Here is a 16582-nt window from a genome sequence, read left to right on the forward strand (position 1 = left end):
GATTACACACGAGGGGGAGTCATAATTCTAAGTTGAGGTAGGAGGTTGCAGAATTAATGTGTGGAAGTTTGCCTTTAGCCAGCGAGTGGTTTATTGCTGGAACAAGCTTACTTCTATCGTTGTAGAAGTTTATAGCTTAAATAAATCCAAGGAAGAACTGGACAAACTATTGGAGGGAATGGATAGGTGAGACAGGATTTTTTTTTTTTTTTTTTTTGACTGATACTGTATAAGCTTGGTTCCTTGACTCATTTCCCACTACTATTGCTAATGCTAACATAGTTTAGCCAGTTTAATGAACCCTAACATTGCAGCCAAAGTAGAGAATGAGTCACATGACTGCTATCCAATGTAGTCATATATTGCAGAAAAGTGGGCTCATTGAATCCTAGGGACTCCTTATTTTCCAAGTTTTCAGGATTTCTCACTTCCCGATCCTCTTTTACCTTGCTAATTATAGGTAAATGATCTAGCTAAGGTGGTCACTAAACCATATTCAAGTATGGCTCCATTATCTAACATTGATTGCATCATATACAGACTTGCTGCGGATTAGTAATCATTAGAATGTAAAAGTGACAACTTGATTTTTTTATTAAGAGATCTTTGTCTGACCAATCTCTTATTATTATTATTTCTCCCTGATTGGGGGTTTCACCTCGTGACAGGTATCACTACCAAGTACACAGGGTGGTTATGTCTGGTGTTACTGTTGGTTGAGGAACTCTCTGACTATCCTGCAGGTGTTCAGGATTGCGACTTTCTGGAGTTCGTTGTAGGCGTTCGCTGGGAGACCTATTGCTGCTATGCTGTTATGTAGGGTCCTTGGGAAGGTGCCTCCGTAGCCAGGTGGGCAGGAGCAGCAGTGCGTAGCACATGCTTCTTGATTAGATCTAATCAAGAAGCATCGATCTAATCTCGATTAGATCGATGTCTTTGCATAATGGCGCCTCCGTAGCCAGGTGGGCAGGAGCAGCAGTGCGCAGCACACGCTTCTTGATTAGACCGGGGTTCGAGCCCATCACCACCAAATACAGAGGATGCGGAAAGGTCAGGGAATGACCACCGCATATCCCCAGAGCAATATGGCCTTAGTTGCTAATGCTCCTAAAAACCCAACAACAATATATCAGGGTCCTTGACACCATAACTGTGGTTGATTGGGATGGTCGTTACTTGTTGCATATGCCACATCTCTTATCTCCTGTCTTAGGTTCGTGTACTTCCTGATTTTTTCACCATGGGTTTTCTGCAGGTTGCCAGTGTTGGGTACTGCTATTTCAATCAGATAGGTAGCCTTTTCCTTCTTGTCCACAAGGGTTATGTTCGGTCTGTTGTGCTGGATTGTCTTCTCCGTTATTATGGCATGGTCCCAGTACAGCTTGAGGATTGGGGTCTCTAGTACTGCCTGGGGGTTCATACTTGTAGTATGGTACACTTTCTTCGATCAACTGGTATTTCCTTGCTAGCTTCTGATGTATTATCCTGGTTACCTGGTCGTGCCTATGAGTGTACTCAGTCTGGGTGATCACCTTGCATCCCGCGGTGATGTGTTGGATCGTTTCTGAGGCCAGGTGTCATCGTCGACATGAAAAGCTTGTTAGAGACCTCTTAGGCATGTAGTTAAAAACCAGTTATAGTTTTTGTAGGAATTTATCTGATCATAATTTGTCATTAATCCAAAAAACTTGGAATTATTTGGATTTATAATACAATTAAAAATTACAATACTTGAAATAAATGAATTGTTCTGAGTATGTGACCAAGTTTGGAAAAGAACCAGATTTTTTTGAAAAAATCTGATTCTGTTTATTTAAGATAATTTCTTAAATAAATGTGTGGTATTTTGAACATAATTATTTTTAATCAATAAATTAATTTAAATAAATTTAAGATCATTTCTTAAATGAACAGAAATAATGATCTTAATATCACATTTCTGATATTAAGATCTTTATTTTTATTATTACTTAATGTTGATTCTCTAATTGTCTGTTTTAGGTGATTTTTAATATAAGAAGATTCATGAAATCTGTTTCAAGGCTTGGCAAGAGAAAGTAAGTGTCTGTTTTATAGTTCAGTAAGCATATCAGAAACAATTTAATAATTCATTTTGATGATTTCAGAATTTCTTGAATGATATATAAATATTTTTCAGGTGGAAATTTCTTAGAATTAATTTAGGTAATAGAATTACATTTTAGTGTTTTTGTTTATAATTTCTGAAATGATTTTGCATTGATAGTGGCATATGATCAGGGATGCGCTGGTAAATTTTTAACAACTACTTCTCTAAAAGAAAGTAGGGGTATGGGTGATTTGAATTGTAGCCACAACCGCTAGGCACAGCTACCTGTCTCCCACGATCCTTTGTGTGGATGATACCATGTGACATGACCGATCATAACTCTCGCCTTTTCCGGAATCTCGTCTGTTTTCTCTGCCAGGGGTGCTGGCTGCTTCCTATGATCCTTTGCTCATCCACATGACTCTCTGCTGCTCTGTGCTTAATTTTTTTTCCCCAATCGTTGCATCCCATGAAAGTGCTTAATGTGTGGTATTTTGAACGTAATTATTTTTAAAGTGCTTAATGAGTGCTATTTAGTTTGAACACAGTTTTTTTTTAATTAATAAGTATTAATTTTTGATATTAATACTATTAAAAAGCTATTAATATTACAGAATAATTTAGGGCTAAAGCCTCCGGTTACGTTGGGACTTAGCTGATGTACAAGTTAGTGCAATAGCATCATTTCTTAACTAACTACTTAAGTAGTTATAAATTGGCATCATTAAGTATATCTCATATTGTGAATACCTTCACGAGTTGCCATAATATTGCACTACCTCAAATAAGTAACGCTTCACCATAGGAGAAGACTATTGTTACTTATTCTCAGTGGATGCCATCACCCATACGGCCCCGTTTCGGAGCTCATTGGCTCCTCATTAGCGGGTGGGCAGGTACCCTGGTGTTGCAGTGATGACAACCCAGTTGCGAAGTATAACTCCACAATATGAGAGATGCCGGATTTATACATTAGTATTAATATAGAATTAATACCTTCATTGTCCCCATTTTCCTTCATCATCGATATTGTCACTAGTTCATTGATATTGAAATTGTCCAAAATGCCGGAGTCATTTGAATATTCAGGTACTGTGACCATAAACAGAGATAGGGAAAATTTACGGAAAGTGTGGATGAAACACTTCTGCGAAACAACAGATGATTATTTGTCAGGGTAAAAGAAAATCACTCTCTCCTAATTCTCTAATAGGGTGCTTACAGTAGTGCCCTGTTAGAGAATTTGGGAATACCCCTTGATCTGCTCGCTGTTCACGAGCACTACTTCTCAGTATGTGGGATAGGTGGTCAAATAAGTTTTAAGAGTACCACTAAGTTGTAGAATGGTAATCCCTTTAGCACTAATTGCCTGAAGGCCAGAAGTGCGAACAGTGCATACCCTGAAGTCTCTCCTAATCCATTGGTTATGTGAAAATTTCCTTTGCTCAACGGAAACTATTTTAAATGTAATTACCAAGGAGAGTTCAAAAAAATTTGGAAAATAGAAAACTTAGCTATAAAGGAGTTTGTTAAACAGAAGTCCGATTGAGTAATTTAAAAAATTTTTAAAAATGGTTTTAAAGTTTTATATAGCAAATATCTTAACAATAGATGGTGAAAAATGCAAATTTAGTTAAATAACTACAGCCACTCCCCGACTTTCGTAAGGGTTGCTTTCTGCGGAACTCTATGTAAGTTGGAATTTCCCTAAATGCTTATGCAACACTTGCAAATTTTATTGAATTTGATAGAACCAAAAAAGAAATGATCGACGAACATGTAAAAAGAATTATTTATTAAATTTTTTTATCTCATGTGCAGGAAAAATTAGAAAATTGCAAAAATTTCAAAATTATAAAATTACAAAAAGAGAGAGGAGACAGGTATAATGTCAGCATGTTTTACCTTTCGAGTATCATTGCCAAACTCTCCTGCTGATAGCACACTGCTGCAGAAGTTGAGGACTGTGGAGATTTAGAAGGGGTTTTTTCCAACACATCACAAAATTTCACTGCACTGCAGAATTGGCACTGGCGACTTCACTCCATGATTTAATGTTTCGGAAACCAGCATGTTTATGTTATTTGGTTTTTAGGAGCATTAGCAACTAAGGCCATATTTCTCCGGGGATATGCGGTGGTCATTCCCTGACCTTTCCGTATTTGGTGGATCACGGGCTCGAACCCTGGTCTAATCAAGAAGCGTGTGCTATGCACTGCTGCTCCTGGCTACAGAGGCGCCAAACCAGCATGATGCTTGAACCTGTTAAACCACCCGTTGCTTGCTATGAACTTCGCTTGGGGTTTGCCATACTTATCCTTAATATCTTCATAAATACTTCTTGCTTTTGCTTGAATGGCCATTGGACTCAGGGTCACTTGCTTCTGAATCTGATTTTCCATCCATAGTATTAATAGCTTTTCCATCTTCGATATAACACCTCAACACTGTTTTGTGATCATTGTTGATCTTTTAAATGCACTGTCCCTTAAAATAGTATTCACCGTTGAAGAAGCGACATCTAATTCCATACAATAGATGACAAACTTTGTCCTGCTTCATACTTCTCAATTAATAATCTTCATTTCTAATTCAATTTTGTTTTGTTTTGTTTCCTAGTACTGCCAGCACTTGCAGTTCTGTTGGCCCCTTTCCCTTCACCATTGTAATAACTAAATAGGAATGAAGAGAAGATTCTGAAAATTTGTTTTTTATATGATTAAAGTTGTCAGTGAAGGGGAAACACATTTTACCATAATAATGTAAAAACCCATGCAATTCCATTTGTCGGTATTATTGCAAATGCAATAAGATTGAGTTTACTACCAATTTATAATAGATTGTGCTAACAGAAAAACCCAATAAACCGGAAAGTGCAAATTGCTTTTATTGTTTTATGTTGATTTTTATATGAATTGTGTTAGAAAAATATCACTAAGGTTCAAAATTGATTCTTATAACGGAATATATGATAACGATAAAAGTGTAGTGCAATTTACATTATAAAAGTGACCTTTTAGAGAGATAAATAGCTTAGTTATGTAGCAAAAATTTCAACTTCCAAGGTCTTGGAACGAATTACCAAAAATAAAACAATGTGTTATTGGGTACACATTATGATATTTTCACGATACCCCTATTTATTCCTGGGGGATGCAAAATATGCTTCCACGATTTTTTTAAGTTTGCACCGGCTGGTGCAAACTTAAAAAAATTCTTAATGTAAAGTCGAATTTCCATAAGTTGAGTATAATGTAAGCCGGTGAGTGGCTGTATAAGCTTCTTTGAATAGTAGGTAAAAACATGCAAAAAAATTTTACTGAATATTACAAATTTTGAAATGAACTGCATCCAAATGTCACATGTGCCCATATGCCGTACCGTTGCATACCATCCAAAATAAAGCACTGTAGTATATTTGTATAATTGTAGATAGTGAAAACCTAACAGTACAATAAATAAGAAAAAATACATTATATCTGGGGGGGGGGGAGAGAGAGAGAGAGAGTGAGTGTAGAAATTTGATATTGATTGTTAAATTTAAAGCATATTTTATTAACTGCACGGTGCTATTTGAGGCAGCCCCCTTGGCAAGTGCCTCACTTGCGCACCCCTAGAGTCAGATCCAGCTTTTGGTAACGTAAAGGGTAATTTCCTGTTTGATTTTACTGCAAGGGACTTTTCAGAACAAAACACCTATTGTTACTGTCTTCATGCCTCTTGACATTATTTCCAGATGGAATATTGACAAGTACTCTCCATCCATTTGAAGCAGAAAACATTCACCCCTACCCACACTAATGGATTACTTTCCATGCAGGCCGACCGGGCTAGCCGAGTGGGTAAAGTACCTGCCTGGCAACCCAAAGGTCGCGGGTTCGATTCCCGCCTCGGGCTTGGATCAAAGTACTGCAAAAACCTTGGGAGGTGCAATATGGCCACAGAAGCCGATGCGCCAACAACTACCAAATCAAAAAAAAAAAAAAAAAATCTTTCCATGCAGTAAGGGATTACTACTGTTTAGTGGCATAGCGAAGGTAGGGTCATCAGGTACACTGTACCCTCTGAAATCTGGTATCATGCTGCTTTTTTAGAAAATTAATACCGCAATATACATTGTACAACTTAAGTATTTATTCAATGTTTTTAAAAATATATTAACTTTTATATCTATAATTCATCATTTATGTATGATTTTTGCAGTTCATTTTGTTTCACATGTTTATTTTCATAATTGTATATAGGTACTGCTTTTATTTTATACAACATATTTATATATGTAACTAATAAAAAAAATTTTACTTTAATATATTAATGAAATAATCATTTATAAAATAGTTTATTATTTACATGTTTAATATAATGTTTTTTTAATACAAACATATACAGATATTCAGATGCCTCTTATTTAAAACCAGAAATAACAGGTAGATTAGCATTAGGCAGTTGGTGCCATTTTTGTGAATGTCTGACAAAAAAATCCTGGTTACACCACTGTTTGATTTTATGAATATTCATGCAAAGTTCCTTTGACACCAATTTTCAAAGTTAATTAAAACAGCTATCAATAGAAATATTTTTTGGAAATTTAATTAGAAGAAAAAATACACATCTAGAAAACATGCTGTACTGATATTATTCCCTAAAAACAATTGCAATTAAAGCAGACTTTTCTTTTATTAAATGAGCATTGCAGTGTTATCAGTTTTACATCAGTTTTTTCTGTTTCAAGATGTGGCTCCTGATAATTAATAGATTTTTCCAAATTTTAAAGTTGGGACATCAAAGAAAACACTTTTCTTTATGTATATTGAGAATTTCAATTTTGTAGATAGAATAGAAATAATTAGTTAATTTAACTATGGTAATTTTCACTCCAGTGTACTAATAATACTTGAAAACGGGATGGGGCTGAAGCAGGGTGTTGGTTATTCCCTTAAAATTGCTAGCCGAGATAATCCCTGCCACGTAGGGAAGGGGTGGGGAAAGGAAGCACAAAGGGTGCCGAAATAAGTGCACCCCACCCCGGCTGGATTTTTCCTGTCACCACATATAAGAGTATAGCTCAAGTCAAGCTAGCCATTGTGGATTGAAGTGCATGCTGCTCTACAGTTTATAGCTATTGTCGGTTTAACAACTGACTTGCAAAATTGATGAAAATTTAACCGACTCATGCGAGCTGGTGCAAACCAGCTCCAGCACACCACTGCATATGATGCAAGAAAGCAATCTTATACATCAGCCAAAAAAAAAAAATCTCATTTCGCTCATCCATTCCTTCCAAAAGTTTGTGTAGTCCTTCCTTCCTTCCTTGAATTTATTTAAGCTGTCAACTTCCACAACTACAGATGGAAAGAAATGACAGATACCACAATGACACATTGGAACTGTCGACTACTCATGTGATTACCACCACCACTCACTCATGGCTTGGGGTACTCCACATAGTTAACTGCAGTTGTACTGTGAATCGCAGTAGGGAAGTTCATATACATCCCATTATGGAGTGCCATTATAAAGTGTGATGAAAGCTAGCATTCATTACATAGAATGCTGCATCACTGCCACCGGATTTGCAATTTTATGATTGTGCCCATTCACCTTCAGTTATATTACCCATTGTATATATACTCAGTACATCGTACACTAACTAGCTAATGTGGGACACCTTGCCCCGAAAGCTGGTATTTTATACCCTTTATTGTATTTTAATACTTTTATCTTATTTTATATCTTTTTTTAGTCCTTTGCTCTTGTATATATTTTATATCGTATTTCATTTTATTTTATTTTAATGAAATCTGATTCAACCAGTTTGTCGGTTGTTACAAGAAATTTTAGTGAGATGGAAGTTTGTTCCAGCAGTCAGACACTTGCTGGTTGGTTTCTGGAGGCTAAAAGTAAATTTCTGCACATCTATTCTGCAATAGTCCTTCCTCAATTTGAATTTATACCCCCCCCCCCCCAGTGCTAATCTCAGCAAGAGAAAGAATCCCATCAGCATTGAGCTCTCTCAAACCATTCAAAGCCTTAAACACCTCAATCAGATCACCTCGCAGGTGTCTAGTTTCCAGAAGCTGCAGTTTGAAGAAAGGAAGCCTTTCTTGTTAAGACAGCCCTTTGTTCCTCTCACCAATCTCATTGCTCTTCTATTCAGTTGTTCCAGCAGATCTACATCCTTCCTAAAGTGAGGCCTCCAGACCTGTATACAGTACTCAAGATGCAGCCTAATCATGGCCTTGTGTTAGAGGATGATCACCTCCTTATCCCTGCCAGCAAAGTTTCTGTATATTGTTGCAAACCCCAGGAGTTGTCCTGGCTGCATGTCTGCAGTGCTCATTCTCTGATCAGACTATTACTCACAGGTCTTTTTCATTTTCCACTACCCTGAGTGCAGTACCATACAGTTTATAAGTTACTCTGGGATTACTGCTACCCATATGCATTACCTTACAATTGTCAATGTCAAACTTCAACTGCCATTTCTTAGCCCATCAACTTAATTTTTCTAGATCTTGTTGCAGCAGCATCCTTCCATTACTATCACTAACCACACTATCAACCTTTATATCATCTGCAAACTTAGACCTTAAGCCATATATACTTTCATCAACATCATTCATAAATAGTGAAACCAACAACGGGCCTAGAACTGAACCGTCGGGGACTCCACTGATAACATTAGTTCACAAAGAGCAGTATCCATTGATAACCACTCTGTCTTCTTCCAATTAACCAGCCCTTTAACCATAGCAGTAACTTGCCCTTAATGCCATATTGCTCCAGTTTGTACAGCAGTATTTTCTGTGCAACAGTATCAAAACCTTCCTGAAATCCAAGTATATGATATGAAAATTCTTTTTTGCCTTTAGTTCCTTTGGTCACTACTCATAGTAACCTATCAGAACTGTGACAAGACAGCCCCTAAGCAGATCCATAGTGTGACTACAGTATAATTGCATATCTGTCCAGTGGCTCCGCAGTACTTCTTTAACCAGTGACTCCGTTATTTTACCTGGAACAGACTTTAAGCTAACATGTCTATAATTACTGATATCACCTTTTGATCTCCCTTTATGAATTGAGATACTTTTGCACATCTCCAGTCCATAGGGACCTCACCTGAACCCAAGGATGCTCTCATAATTAGGGCTAAAGGTTTGCTGGCCTCCCTTAATGTAATTGGATAGATTCCATCCACCTCAGCCACCTTTTTTATGTTCAGCAGTTTCTCTTCTACTTTGCTTTCAGTTATCACAAAATCATTTAGCTTCCCGGTAGTGTGATAAATTTCTGCCTTCTCCTCCCCTAAAGAATTTCTCATGTGTGAATATAGATGCAAAATACTTATTCAATTTATCAGCCACCTGAGCAGGGTCATCTGAAGTAAACCCATTGACATCAAGTGCTCCAATGAGATTCAATTCCTTCCTTCTACTGTTAACATAAGCATAATAGCCTTTGCTGGTTTTCTTTGCATTCTTTACCAGAGAGTTCTCATAATCTGCTTTAGCTTGTCTAACCTCCTTTATGACTTGATTACAGACTAATTTATATATATCTTCTGTATTACATGATAATTTATATGCATCCATCACTCTTCTTCTTCTCTACCATATGTCTCAGTAGTTCATCTGACATCCATTTAGGTACAGTATTTCTTGAACAGTATTTCTTCATTGTTATGAAAAGCCGAGTAGTGTCTATGATTATGTCCCTGAATACTTCCCATTTAGAATTTGCTGTTGGTAACATAATAAGTTGTAATAAGTTAGTCCAACTGTATAGAATTTAAAATCTTTCAGTGAGCACTATGCTCATAGTCACTTTACTCTTGTGAGTAGTTATGTCTTTAATTAAATTCCACACTGTTTCACTGTTATCACTGCCACTCAGTGGGTTTTTTCCTTGCAGATTCTTAATGCATAAAGAATCACTGCCGATAATCGCATCAAAGGTATTGCTTATTCTTGTTGCCTCTCTGCCACGTTGCTATAGAAAAGTCATTCAAGAAATCTGTAAAAGTCTTGCTAGTATGTGAGTGACCAACCCAGAAATTCCAGTCAACATCTAAAATCACCCATTAAAAGACATTACTAGCCCACTCTATTGTTTCTCTGTATATCTATTTGGTATACTCATCACATTATAATGCATTAAGGCCCAAAATTAAAACTGTACTTTAGCTTGTATAACTGTAGGATATAGTTTCTTAACTTCTCAAATCTGTGGAAATTTCACAGAAACCCTATTTTATGGTGTATGAAATATAAATCTTTGAACTTAAAAAATTTCAAAATTGTTTAAAGTTTAAAACACCTTTTTTCAGTTCACAGTTTAAATTTCAAATAATATTGATAGAGTAGGATCACTTAGATATATGAGTATGTTTGGAGGTATGGTTTAAACTCTTTATATAACTATTTTACTTGTTAAATCATATATTTATTGTATTATTTCCATTTCAATTTACTGTTTTTCTGTGATAGAAATATTTTTTTGAGGACTGCCAAGAACTTTTATTAGTCAGAGTTGAGGGAGGGGCATACATGCATGTATAACAAGGAACCAAAATACCAACTAGTAATTATTGTTTGATTCCTTTTTATCCGTGTATGTATGCCCCCCTCCCCCAATGTATACATTCCCAGTTAAAGCTCGGAATATGTGAAGACAAGTGCATATATCATACCTGATTTTAATTTATATAAAAAATATTTTTAACATATTCATACTGTATATGAAAGCATACACTCATGTTTAAAGCATTTTAATTCTGACGGATGGTTTAACCATATTTTTATATAAAATGAATGTTATTTTATGCAGTGACTAAAACAATGTTTCTTTGTTGCTTTTTTTGCCAAGGTATCCTCATTTCAAAATAAAAATATAAGTACCTACAATTTTGAAACCCTTTTTTTGGTTCCATTGTACCAAGTTTGTTTAAACTTTAAACAACTTAACTGTAATCGGTTGTTTTTGTAAAGAATTCAGCAGCATGTTTCTTGCCAACAGACATTATGTAGTACAACAGCATGTTTCTTGTAAGAAACATATTGTTGTACTTTATGATTTTACAAATAGAATAAACAAACAAACAAAAAGATGACTATAAAATAAGTCCATTTTTTTTTTTTTATTCTTTACATGTACTTTTATATAAGTATCAGTGAACAGTTATGAATAAAATCACAAAAAAATTGTAATTAATTTGATGGGAAATTTGAGGTTTTTTTGGATGAAATCAAGTTTTCAAACCTAGGTTTTGAATGTTGAGAGCCACAATTAAATCATTTTCTAGACATTATTTCTTAATTTTGTTTTTAATTCTGTCATAGCAAAAAAAACAAAAAACTTTCCTTACTATATAGGTTGATGTAGTTGAAAGGAGTTATGTTACTCATTTATGTTCATCCTTTATTTTCTGCAAGAACTCAATTATTGACAACTTCAATCTGCCTCAGATTGAGTGGAATAAGTGGGAGGGGAACTCACCTTGGGGTAAAATTTTTCTAAATAAAACAAATGATTGTTATTTGTACCAGAATGTCAGAGGAAATACTAGAGTTAAAGAATATTCTTAATCTCATCATTACTCATGAATTAGATGACATCACAGGGCTTCCTTAAAATACAAGAACCACTGGCAGGTTAGTGATCATGCAATCATCAGTTGAAAGTTGAAGAAACGTTGCAGTAGTTAAAGGTAAAGACACGAGTTTTAATTTCAGAAGAGGGTAGTTTGACAGTTTAAGGTGCTATATGGCATCTATTAATTGGGCAGACTGCGGAGTTGAGGGCGAATACTTTAAAGTAAAATTCACAGAAGCCGTGAATGTATACATACCATTAAGAAAATATTGCACGAGGTGGATGCCAAAATGGAGAATGCAGAGCTGGCCAGCCAAATAGAGCAAAAAAAAAAAAAGAAAAAAAAAGTAGCATGGGACAGTTAGTGATGAAAAGTACTGAAGCCTACAACAGCTACAAGGTGATTTGTAATAGTACCACAGATAAGGTTAGTTGGGCCAAGGCTATGTATGAAAAACTTAGCTCACTGGCTAAGTGAGCAAATAATTAGGACAAGGAATTTTTCATGTCATTTTAACACATGACACAGAAGCCTATGATAGATACAAGTTGATATGCAACCAAGTTACAAAGGAGGTTAGGCAGGCGAAGGCAGATTACGAGAAATCCTTGGCAAGGGATGCAAAGAAAAACAGCAAAGAGTTCTTTACTTATGTAAACTCTAGAAGGAAGGGGATGAATCAGATTGGTCCACTTGATATTGATGGGTCAACTGTTGATGATCCTGCTCAGGTAGCTAACAAACTAAATGAATATTTTGCATCGACATTCACACATGAGGAGTTATTCAGCAAGGGGAATGCCAGAGGTGTATTCAACTCTAGCAGTAAGCTACAGAATCTTGAAATAACTGGGAGTAAAGTGGAGGAGAAACTGTTGAAGATAAACACAAGAAAGGCACCTGGGGTGGATGGGATCTATCCAGTTATATTAAAGGAGGCAGCAAAGGAAGTAAGCAAACCCTTAGCCATAATTATGAGAGCTTCCTTGGACTCAGGGGAGGTACCCATAGACTGGAAATGTGCAAATATGACCCCAATTCACAAAGGAGGATCAAAGGCTGACACAAGTAATTATAGACCTGTGAGCTTAACTTCTGTTCCAGGAAAATTAATGGAGGCACTCGTTAAAGAAGCACTGCAGGATCATTTAGACAAGACTTCAGTTATAGCTCAGACACAGCATGGTTTTGTTAAGGGGAAGTCTTGCCTGACCAACTTGATTGGCTACTATGATGCAGTCACAAAAGAACTGGATGCAGGGAATAACTTTGATATTATATACTTGGATCTTAGAAAGGCTTTTGATACTGTTGCACATGGAAGACTGCTACACAAATTTTAGCAGTGTGACATTGGAGGCAAATTGCTGCTATGGATAAAGGGGTGGTTGAGGGGGAGAAGACAGAGAGTGGTAATCAATGGACACTACTCATCGTGGACTAATGTTATTAGTGGAGTCCCTCAGGGCTCAGTGTTGGGTCCATTATTGTTTTCTGTATTTATAAATGATATTGATGATGGTATATCAAGCTTAATGTCCAAGTTTGCAGATGATACAAAGGTTGGCAGGGTTGTCAAGGACACTACTGACACTATGCTGCTGCAACAGGATCTGGAAAGGTTGAGCAGATGGGCTGAGAGGTGGCAAATGAAGTTTAACATTGACAAATGTAAAGTACTACACATGGGAAACAGCAACCCCAGAGCAACGTATCAACTCTGTGGTACTACACTGACAGTGGTAGAGAATGAAAGGGACTTGGGGGTGGTTGTGCAGGTAGATATCAAGTTCTCTGAGCAGTGCAGACGGGCTGCAAGAGTAGCTCATGGAGTATTGTCAATGATATACAGGAATTTTTCCAGCAGGGATAAGGAGGTGATTATTCCGTTGTATAAGGCCACACCTAGAGTACTGTATACAGGTCTGGAGGCCTCATTTCAAGAAGGATGTAGAGCTGCTGGAACGAGTACAGAGAAGGGCAACAAGATTAGTGAATGGAACAAAGGGGTGCTCTTACGAAGAGAGGCTTAAGTTTTGCCAATTACAGTGTCTGGAGACTAGGCACCAGCGAGGTGATCTGATAGAGGTGTATAAAGCCTTGAATGGTTTGAGCATGCTCAATGCTGATGGGATTCTTCCTCTAGCTTAGAATAATCACCTGAGAGGGCATAAATTCAAATTGAAGAAAGACAGATGTAGGATAGACGTGCGGAAATTTGCCTTTAGCCAGCGGGTGGTTGGTTGGTGGAACAGACTTCCATCCCTTGTGGTGGAGGTTGATAGCCTAAATGAGTTTAAGGCTCAGCTGGACAGGTATTTTGAACGAACAGAGGGGTGAAGTGGAAGTGGTTATTTTTTATTTATTTATTTTACTTTATTTTTTTTTTTGGCTGATGCTGCATAAGCTTGCTTTCTTGCATCAAATGCCTCTAGTAATGCTAATGCTAATGTATGTGAATACAAGGAAGGAAAAAGCGAAGCAGATTGGACCCTTGTGCACTGGGTGTAGGAAAGTCTTAGACAACCCAGCTGATATTGTGATTAACTGAACAGATACTTTGCATCTGTCTTTACTGAAGAAAGACCCTTTGTGCTGAGAAGAGACTGCATGAGGTAGAGTCATATGAAATTAGTAATATTGAAATTACAGATGACCGTTTATTAGAAAAACTTTTGAGGATAAAGGTAAGTATGGCTCCTGGAGTTGATGGCATATACCTCATAATTTTAAGGAAGTGTATGGCACCAAAGTTAATTATGAGGGCATCTTTGGACTTGGGAGAGATTCCTTTGGATTAGAGAACTGCCAGCATATCACCAATACATAAAGGTGGTTCTAAGAGTGAAGTTGTTAACTACACAGTGGTTGGTCTGACTTCAGTGGTAGAGAAAATCTTAGAAGTAATGATTAAAAGTGCAATCCAGGGACATTTAGATAGATATGGCATTCTGAATAACAGAAAACATGGTTTTGATAAGGGAAAATCATGTTTAACTAACTTAATAAGCTATTTTGACACAGTTACTCATGAGCTGGATGTAGGGCACAATTTCAGCATAGTTTATTTGGATTTTAGCGAGGCATTTGACTCGGTCCCTCACGAGAGGTTATTGCATAAGCTGGAACATGTTGGGATGAATGTAAAATTTCTAGGATGGATTGCTGGGTGGCAGAAGGCAGAGAGAGGGTTGTGATTATTGGATATTCCTCATATTGATGTGAAGTCAGAAGTGGCATCCCCAGGGATTGGATCTTGGACCATTGTTTTTTCTGATTTTCATAAACGACATCGATGATGAGATAGAAGGCTTGATGTCAAAATTTGCAGATGGCATAAAGATTGGTAGGATGATTTGAACAGGCTGCAAGAATTGTCAAAAAGTTTGTTTTTATGCAAAACAAAGGACTCAGGTGAGATTCCTTAGGATTAGAGAAGTGCCAGCATATCACCAATACATAAAGGTGGTTCTAATTTCAACATAGTTTATTTGTATTTTAGAAAGTCATTTCATTAAGTCCCTCATTTAACCCTGGGAGCTCACATCTGGTGAGTATGGGCTTGTCACACCCACCGTCCTGAGCTGGATATCATCATTCTTCTCTTTCTTGGTGATTCCCTTCTACTTTTGACTCTCTCTCTCTCTCTCTCTCTCTCTCTCTCTCTCTCTCTCTCTCTCTCTCTCTCTCTCTCTCTCTCCTCTCTCTCTCTCTCTCTCTCTCTCTCAGGGTAACTTGGGAACTTTTTTTTTTTTTTTTTTTTTTCTCCTGGTGCAGCATAAGCCTCAGGCTACCTTGCACCGTATGGCTATTAATAATAATAATGAGAGGTTATTGTATAAGCTGGAACATTATTATTATTAGCCATATGGTGCAAAGAAGCTTGAGGCTTATGCTGCACCAGGCAAAAAAAAAAAAAAAAAAAAAAAAATTCTGAATTACCCTGAGAGAGAGAGAGAGAGAGAGAGAGAGAGAGAGTAGATGAGAATCACTAAAAAAGAGAAGAATGATGATATCCAGCATAGGACCCTGGGTGTGGCAAGCCCATACTCACCAGATGTGTAAGCTCCTGTTGGGATGACTGGAAATATTCTAAGATGGATTGTTGGGTGGCTGCAGGGCAGAAGGTAGAGGGTTGTGATTAATGGATATTCTTCAGATGGTATAAAGTCAGAAGTGGCATCCTCCAACTAAAACCACTACTAATATAACATATCAGTAGTGATTTTAGCATTATATTACTAATATAATACTATTGGGTCCTTGAGGTTGTCACAGACATTCTCTCAGATATGCTAGACAAGCTGTACTTGCTACCTAGGAGTCTAAAACGCTGATGGAACTGATATTCGGGTGACTCAAGTCAAGTGGACCGAATTTCGGCAAAGTCCGGACGGGCTGTGACAGCCAAATCCTCTGCTTGCACCTTCATGATGGTGGGACTGTTAGTAATCCTGGGTGCTTCATGGGATGCACAAGTACTCTGTGCACAAGTACATGGTGGGTGACCACCCAGGTGTGAACCAACGTAAGCAGGGGTCGAGGTGTGGTGCCTACACCACATGGAGAAACGCCGCCCCTCTGTGTTACCAGGCAGTACTAGGTGGTAGATGACACATCAACCGGTGAAATACCACCACTTTGCTTATTGGAGGCTTGAAGTGGTGGAACCCATGTTTAGTCTCTAGAGCTAAGTTCCGGTCAACCCTTCCCTATCTCTTCCATCATGCAGTATGATTGATGACTTTTGAGGTTATGATGAACGTCGTGGCTGGATCCAATATTCCTTACATTTTGAGGGTACAGCTCTAAAACGGTGTTCACAGGCCGGCCGTTAGTTAGTACACTGAACCGAACCTATTGGTAACTCTCTAGGAGGCTTCCGGATCAGTTAGTGTATAATCTTGCTACCTCTACTC

The 16582-nt window shown here is 37.3% G+C and overlaps 1 protein-coding gene across 2 annotated transcripts in view; it reads left to right on the forward strand.

Annotated features, from left to right (window-relative positions):
- Ypel (Yippee-like) overlaps positions 1-16582 on the forward strand; it is a 170193-nt gene that overhangs the window by 69847 nt on the left and 83764 nt on the right. For both annotated transcript variants that reach the window (XM_090373895.1, XM_090373896.1), the window contains one exon: positions 2002-2057. The gene's annotated coding sequence lies outside the window, so the exon portion shown is untranslated. The remainder of the gene's footprint in view (positions 1-2001; positions 2058-16582) is intronic.

The sequence above is a fragment of the Mastigoproctus giganteus genome, chromosome 5, assembly GCF_048544385.1.
Source record: "Mastigoproctus giganteus isolate SK-2022 chromosome 5, ASM4854438v1, whole genome shotgun sequence".
Lineage (NCBI taxonomy): Eukaryota > Metazoa > Arthropoda > Arachnida > Uropygi > Thelyphonidae > Mastigoproctus > Mastigoproctus giganteus.